Source organism: Uloborus diversus, unplaced genomic scaffold (assembly GCF_026930045.1).
Source record: "Uloborus diversus isolate 005 unplaced genomic scaffold, Udiv.v.3.1 scaffold_12, whole genome shotgun sequence".
In the NCBI taxonomy this organism is placed as follows: Eukaryota; Metazoa; Arthropoda; class Arachnida; order Araneae; family Uloboridae; genus Uloborus; species Uloborus diversus.
The window spans coordinates 3021142-3029020 of record NW_026557876.1 but is presented as its reverse complement, the minus strand read 5'-3'; positions in this window follow the sequence as shown (position 1 = coordinate 3029020).

Genomic DNA, 7879 nt, shown 5'->3' with positions numbered 1-7879 from the left:
GGCACAGTTTTAGTACATTTCTTACTGTAATTACTCGGAATTCAATCGAAAAATAATATGAAGTTATTTTATTAGTTTAGGACCTGGGCTTTCGATTTCGACCCTGAAATAATTTGAAGGTTACAGAGATTACCTTGGCTTTAGATAACAAAAAGTGTGTGGATGTTGTTTATATTGATTTTCAAAAAGCTTTTGATAAGGTACCGCATGTTGCTCTTCTCAACAAATTAAGCTGATATAGGAATAGGAGGAAAAACTTTACTTTGGGTTCGAAATTGGCTGACTGGAAGGAAACAAAGAGTAGTTGTGAGGGGAACTCATTCTAAATGGAGTGTTTTAAGCGGGGTTCCTCAGGGTTTAGTTTTAGGGCCTCTTTTGTTTATTATTTTTTATGAATGACATCAATGAGAATATTCCTGAAAGCATGAATTGTTTTGCTGATGCAGGGTTCGTACTCAATTTCAGAAATAAAATGAAGGAGTTTTGGAGGAGTTTTGAAGGAGTACTAATGGGCTGTCATTAAATGATATCTCATTTGTTTTTCAACATATATGACCCCCTTCCCATATTTTCACAAAGTGTCACACTTCACTTAACTCCTCCTCTTGTCACATGTCATATTTTTAATAAACATATTGTTACAATAACTGTGTGATGTCACTTTTTGTCACCCTCTCTCTTCTCGTGACAATTTCATGAGCTGTCTCCTCCTCAAGGCATGATATCACTTGTGGATGACCCTTTTTACAGTATCATAACTGCAATTTACTAAACAATTATTTTTTAACACAATCACTTAATATTGTACATCTACTTATGTATTTTTAAATATTTAAGTAATTATTAGCCAACCTGACTTTTGCTGCAAGAGTGTGGTGGACGAAAAAACAATAGTCATAAAACTTGAAAAAATAGCCAAGCACCATTTAAGCATGTTTTACTTCACTTATGAAATGTTTTAGTCATCTAATAATATTTTCACGTTCAACTTTTATGACAAAAATCAATGCACGAAATCACTACATTAAAATCACCCTTGTGACGAAGTTAATTGTCGATCAAAGTATTATAAGTTACTGTCATAGAGGAAGATTATGCAGTCTTGAACTAAAAAAGAAGGAGTTTTGAAGGAGTTCAAACCAAAATGAAGGAGTTTGAAGGGCCCTTCAAAAAATTTCCTAGGTGAAGGAGTTTTGAAGGAGGGTACGAACTCTGTGATGATGTAAAAGTTATGGGGATTGTAGAAAATGAAGAACAGGTAAAACAGCTTCAAGAGGATTTAGATTATATTACTAAGTGGAGTATGGCATTTATTATAGGGAAATGTCAAGTGCTACACTTAGGTCATAGAAATAAGCGTACGAGTTATCGTTTACAGGGTTCAATCATTAGGCAGGCAGAAAATGTTATTGATCTGTGTCTCTTAATAAATCAGGACTTCAAATTTAGTCAACAGTGCAGCATTGCAAGTAACAAAGATAACAGAACGCTTGGGTTTATCAATATATCTATTTCAAACAAATCTAAGAAGGTTCTTCTGCCTTTATATAGGAGTTTTGTAAGACCCCATTTGGTGTATCTCAGGAAAAATATTTGTGTATTCGAAAGGGTTCAAAGAGGGGTAACTAGACTAGTAAGGGAATTTTCAAACTTGGATTATGATACTAGACTTTATAGGCTTAATATGTATAGCCCGAAGCAAAGGAGGATCAGAGGGGACCCCTATGGAACCATACGAACTGTCCCACCTAAACTTGGTCTTCCCTCGCGCTGAGCATCGTCAATATCTGTACGTGCATTCTCAAACATGTTGCACCATTTCACGATAGCTTGACGTGATATTGCATTTTCATGCTGCAGCACATAAATTTTTGTGCAGTTGCACCTTTTTGCCCACAAAATTGAATCACTGCACGCATTTCTGATTTGGACGCTACTTGCAGCTGTAGAGTCATGTTTGCGACTTATAATCAGAAAAGCTGAACTTGTCTTGGGGAAGCCGCTACGTCATATGATAAAGGTATATGTCTGAAGATTTGCCGCAGAATTTCATCAAAACTAGCTACGTCGCCCGGCTTTGCACGGTCCACCTCGAAAATAAAAGTTATGTCAAAAGTGATGCGAGTTCAACACTCAGGCCTGAACCAAAAGAAATAAAAAAAGTCAGTGAATTTTTGAAGCAGATTGTGGAAAACCCCCCAAAAAGTAAACTTTTAAATCCCCTGATTACAGGAGAAGCCTCAAAACAAAAACAAGAATTTTACCTGTTCATATTCGAGAAAAAAAAATGGCAACAGATCTTTGATCTTAATTATTTTCTTCACCGCTATACATTTTAATAAAAGCATTGTTGCGGAAAGTTGAGATGAAGCACTGAATAATAATTTGAATGGAGGAAAGCCTTCGAAAAATAGGGATTTTATGTCGAAATCTAAGTGCCATAATGAATAGCTTTTAATTGATATCTCCGCTAATGATTATCGGAGGATTATGTTAAATAGCCAAACATGAAGACGGGAAAATGACGAATCCATCGATACCAGGTTCGATGGTCAGTTCACTGTCGTTCGGGAGAAGAAGCTTGGATATACATAGATACGCTTAGTGTTTAGTTATATAAGAGATTGTCTTAGACGGAACAGATTTACGAAGAAGTGCAACTAACTTTCTGATTGACCTACGTACATGTAAAAAAAAAAGCATTGTCCCAGATAACGGGACACCCCTCCATATTTTCAGACTTGTGGACAGTAATATGCTGGAAAATTTTTAGCTTCCCATTTCAACTGAAAGAGGGTGATGAACTCCCTCCCCCAAAGTTCATTAGTGTGGGGAGGAGGGTTAAAAAATACAACTGACAACATGTATAGGGTTGCCATCCAAATTTTGCTTCAAAATAGTTGCTTTAGTAGCCTAAATTTAAAAAAAAAGTCGCCTAAATAGTCTCCTCAGCACAATGATGTATACAAATACTGAAAAAACAATGCTACCTATTACAATGTACACGAGTAATACGCATATACATTGAAATAAAACAGTTATTTATTCTAAAACAGCTGTTGAAATAAAATGTTTCTAAATTTGGGGCGTTTTCTACGCTAAGGCTAATGTTAAATGGAGGGGTCATTGAGCACACTCTTAGAATGTGAGTAAGAAGCTAAAACTTGAACAGCATAATACTATGTACAGGGTTCCCCCTCTTCCAGCAGTTTAAAAAATAGGGCCTTTACATGGCTTTTTACGGCACAAATTACGGTATACGCTATATGTCAAAACAATGTTCGAGAGTATACGGCGTGTACGGAGTATACACCCTATGGAAACACTTCTGGTCAGGACGCAACAATTATTGATCGATCTAAAGCTATTGTGCATAGACTAATATCGTCTTCTACTCAGGGCCCGACTAACTAAAAATGAGGCCCTACGCCCGCAGTAATTTCCAGGCCCCTTGAAGACCGATTTTTGGGGGACCCTTTGTCTATCACAGAATTATGTAAATCATTTTTCACGTGCATTCATGCCCTTCTAGCATCTCACAATTGTGACATAGTAAACTTGCTACTAATAGAAATAATAAAAATTATCCCATAAGTAAGTTCATTTCCAACTAAAAAGTTGTTGTTTTTTAATTATTAATTAAAAAATATATGTATTTTTCGCCTAGTTGTAATGCTAAGCATAATTCTTTAAGTAATTTGGGGCCCCTTAGGAAGATGGGGCCCCATGCCTAGGCCTAGTTGGACTGTGCGGTAATCAGGCTCTGCTTCTACTTGCTTTGCGGATTATCCACGAATTCGATTCTGTATACAGGGTTCATACCCTATTCGGATGAAAAAATTCCAAGACTTTTCCATGACTTCATAAAAATTTTCGTGACATTCTTATACGAAGAGAATATGATATGAAGAGAGTTTCAATGTCAAACTTGCAAATTTTTGGAAATGAGCATTAGAAAAGCTTTTACGTGAATGCCATTACCCCTTTAAAGCACTTTCTTATGATTGAAAAAGTGTGAGCGTACACCTAAAAAACTAAACTATTCTCCTATTTGTCTTCATCATACAAATTTAAGTAAGTGAATAAAACATGGACGCTAAAATGTCTAGTTGTCTTTTTTATAAACAGGCCAGAATAATGATGAACGGGGAAAAGGTTGAACAAGTCATTCCTAAGTTTCAATAAGTTTGCTTTCAAAGTTGCCTTTTAGTGTCAACAGTGCAAATAATCAGCCATGTATTCTGTCAGTATTTTGGTTTTTTAAAGTAAAGTTTCTAAAACATATTTATAAAATAACATTCAATAGTAAATACATCTTCAGTTCCAATTGTATTTGTTTACTTATTTACACATTTTCAAATGCATATAAGTTAATAGGTTTAGAAATTTCAGAACATAGTTTAAGATTTCTGACATTGAATGCAACAGTGGGCCACATGGATCAGTCTCTCAGGCCGTAGGTTGGGCACTACAGTTTTAGAATTACCCTATGTCTATACTCTATCACCTCATTAAAGATTTTTATTTCCAAAAACCTTTAACAAACTAAGATTAACTGTGATAAATTTAATAATGAAGTTTTTACGAGTGATTGAAACGAACTCGGAAGCAATTGAATTGAGTTTTTTGGGTGGGCGTGGCAAAATCAAGAATGTGCAATTGCCACTTCAGAATATAAAATATAAGTATTGAAAATAATGATAAATTGAAAACTAGTGATGCCCAAAAAGTAAAATCACACTGTAAAAAAAGAAGGACGGCTGCTACAGAAGTGGATCAATTTGATTTCAAAATTCAGATTTGTTTTTAGGATCGTCAAATTTTCAAATTTTAATAGCTTTTATGCAATACTGTTAAATAATTCAAGATTTCTAATGCTCTTTCAGCTACTTTCTCTTTGCTTAGGACATTTATCCATGACTTTAAAAATAAATTTCCGTGATTTTGAACGGAAATATCGATTTTCCACGACTTTTCCAGGTCTGAATTTTTTTTTTTTTCCAATGACTTTCCAGGATTTTCATGACCCGTACGAACCCTGTGTATATAAAATTAAAGTGCATGCAAGTACCTTTAAAATAAGTTATTATGCAACTCTATTGTTCCTATAGAATTTGAAGCAAACACTTTAAAACACTGCTGGGAAGTAATTTTAAAGTGCTGCTGTTTAACGAATTCGAAAAATGAATGACACATCACTCATGAATGATAGATTTTTCAAACATATAGATACATTTAAGACATCAAACAGTAAGGTTTCTAAAAGTTTCAAGAAAATCTGAGAAGTCAAGTTCAGATTTTTTTTTTCATTGACTTGACACAGAATGACACAAATCCTAAAAAAAAAAATAAAAATAGGGCCTTTGATTAATTTTTAGGGCGTTTGACAACAAAATATGGCCTTTAGAGGGGCCCCTACAAACAATACTTGATAAATAGGGCCTTTATAGGGAGTATAAGGCTCACTATGCTTTGTAGGCCCCCCTCTGTATTCCATCACTTAAAGTCGACGCAAAATAATATTAAAATAATGTATAACATTTACTAAAAGATGATTTTTCATTATTTTTCACAAAAATACATGATTTTGTAATGCTATGCATATGCTTTTTAAAAATTTGGGGCCCCGTAGGAAGATTGGGCCCTAGGCCCAGGCCTAGTAGGTCTGTGCCTTAATCAGGCCGTGGTGGGACCCCTGTATGAGTTAGTCTAAAAAAATGTACGGAGTGTCCTGGACTTTAGCTGAAAAAAGAAGTTATTTTGAACCCCCCCCCCCCTCTCATTTCCAAATCCACGACCACCAGGCTGTAAAACGACAACAAAGTGATAAAGCACAAATGCAAAAATAAAAAATCAACTACATAGTTTGTATTTATACATTTTGTACAAAAGCAGCTCAGGATGAAACGTCGCACATTTTCGGTTCCAAAAATAGTTCTTCGCGATGCAAGCAGTAAAAAAAGAAAAAAAAAATGGTGATGGAATGGCACCGGACGCCCCTCGGCAACTCTGCACCTGAAATGACAAAACAGAAAAGACGAAAATTTTATTCATCAAATTTACCGTATTTTCCTGTATATTATCCGCGGCAGCGTATAATCTGCAGGCCCTAAAATCGGCCTGAAGAAGAAAAAAGTTTTGATGTAACGTACAATTTTAGCAACTAAACTAAAAACGTGATGAAGTAATAACTTTTGGGGTATATTCAATATTAAAAAACAAAATACTCCAAAAAATAAAGTTTTCTTCTCGAAATTGTCATTATAGTACGCTAATTACTTGAAGACAAAGAGTCAAAAAATAAAATAATAGTTTAAAAACTAAAAAAACACGCTTTCGTAGCAAAATGAACTAAAAAGTGAAAAATAATCTTTGGATGATAGTAGTTGACCAATCACTTAATTTTAATGTAATACAATAAAGCGTGGGGTGCTGTCTATTTACATTTTTGCTTGGACAACGAATGGAAGAAATTCAAGACAACTGATAAGAAGCCCCCCACGCTTTTTTGTATTCCATTAAAAGTAAGTGATTGGTCAACTACTATCATCCAAAGATTATTTTTCACTTTTTAGTTCATTTTGCTACGAAAGCGTGTTTTTTTTAGTTTTTTAAACTATTGTTTTATTTTTCTGTTTTTTAGTCTTACGTTGGAGGCGACGAAATTATTTATAAAACGAGTGCGAGGTAATATCTTAAAGTTAAGACAAGGGCACCCCGATGGGAAGTTACTGTGAGTCATCGATGTATGTTTGCGGAAATCATATTTATAGTACTTTGAAAATTTGAGATGCATTTGAATAAAAGTTTTGTTCAACAATGGTCTGATCAGCAATGAATTTCCAATGGAAGGCTCACCTAAATTTTGGCATGAAATTAGTTAAAAACAATTATATTTCATGTTCTAATTACCTTGGAACATTGGAACAAATTTTGTCTGATGCAGAAAAATTAAAGGTTTTTGTAGATATTTTAAAATAATTTTTGCGAGCATTTTTTGATGTATTTTTAAAAATTTTTCCTTTTTCACATTGTTGGATTTATGCCAAAATATTGATTAAAATTGGAGGAAACTAAAAATTAAAAGGGTTAATTAATTAATTTGATTATAGAATATTGCATTGCCATCGGGTCTGAGATCGCGTGCCAAATTTCAAAAGAATCCGATCGCAGGAAGTGGGCGAAATTTGAGCTGCAAGATTCCATTACAAGATACATACATACATACATACAGGTGAAGCTAATAAAAGCGTGTTAAAAAGGAGCAAACGGTCTAATCTTGTGCAGAAGACTTCGTTTTTCACTGTATGTTGTTTATTTTACGTAGCCTGAATCGCTTAAGAACATTCAAGCTATGTAAAATAACCAACATACAGGCAGGGTTCACGATTTCCAATGGCGAATCCTACTGGAAATATTGAGGTTCAATGCGTTGGTGTTGAGGAAAAAAAATACAGATAATCCGCGGCAGCGTATAATCCGCACCTCATTAATTTTACTTTTTTAACAGATAATCCGCGGATTATATACAGGAAAATACGGTATATGATTTTTTATTTCTACTTTCTAACTAAACTTTACCATTCACCCAGGGCAGGACTAAAGTTTTTGAAGAAACTGGGCACGAAATTTTATTTAGTGCCCCCCCTCCTCCGAGCTTATTTCATATAGAGAAGCAGTTAAATATCTTGATATTTGCATATTAACCTATTTGTACTAAATTTGGTGGTACCTTATATTACGAAAAATATGGTGACATAGTATTACGACATCTAAACATGATGATATAAGATGTCGTCAAATTTTGCCCGTTGGTAAAGCCATTAATATCAAAATTATCTAGGGCATAACTTTTGACAGCGCTATAAATATAGAACGA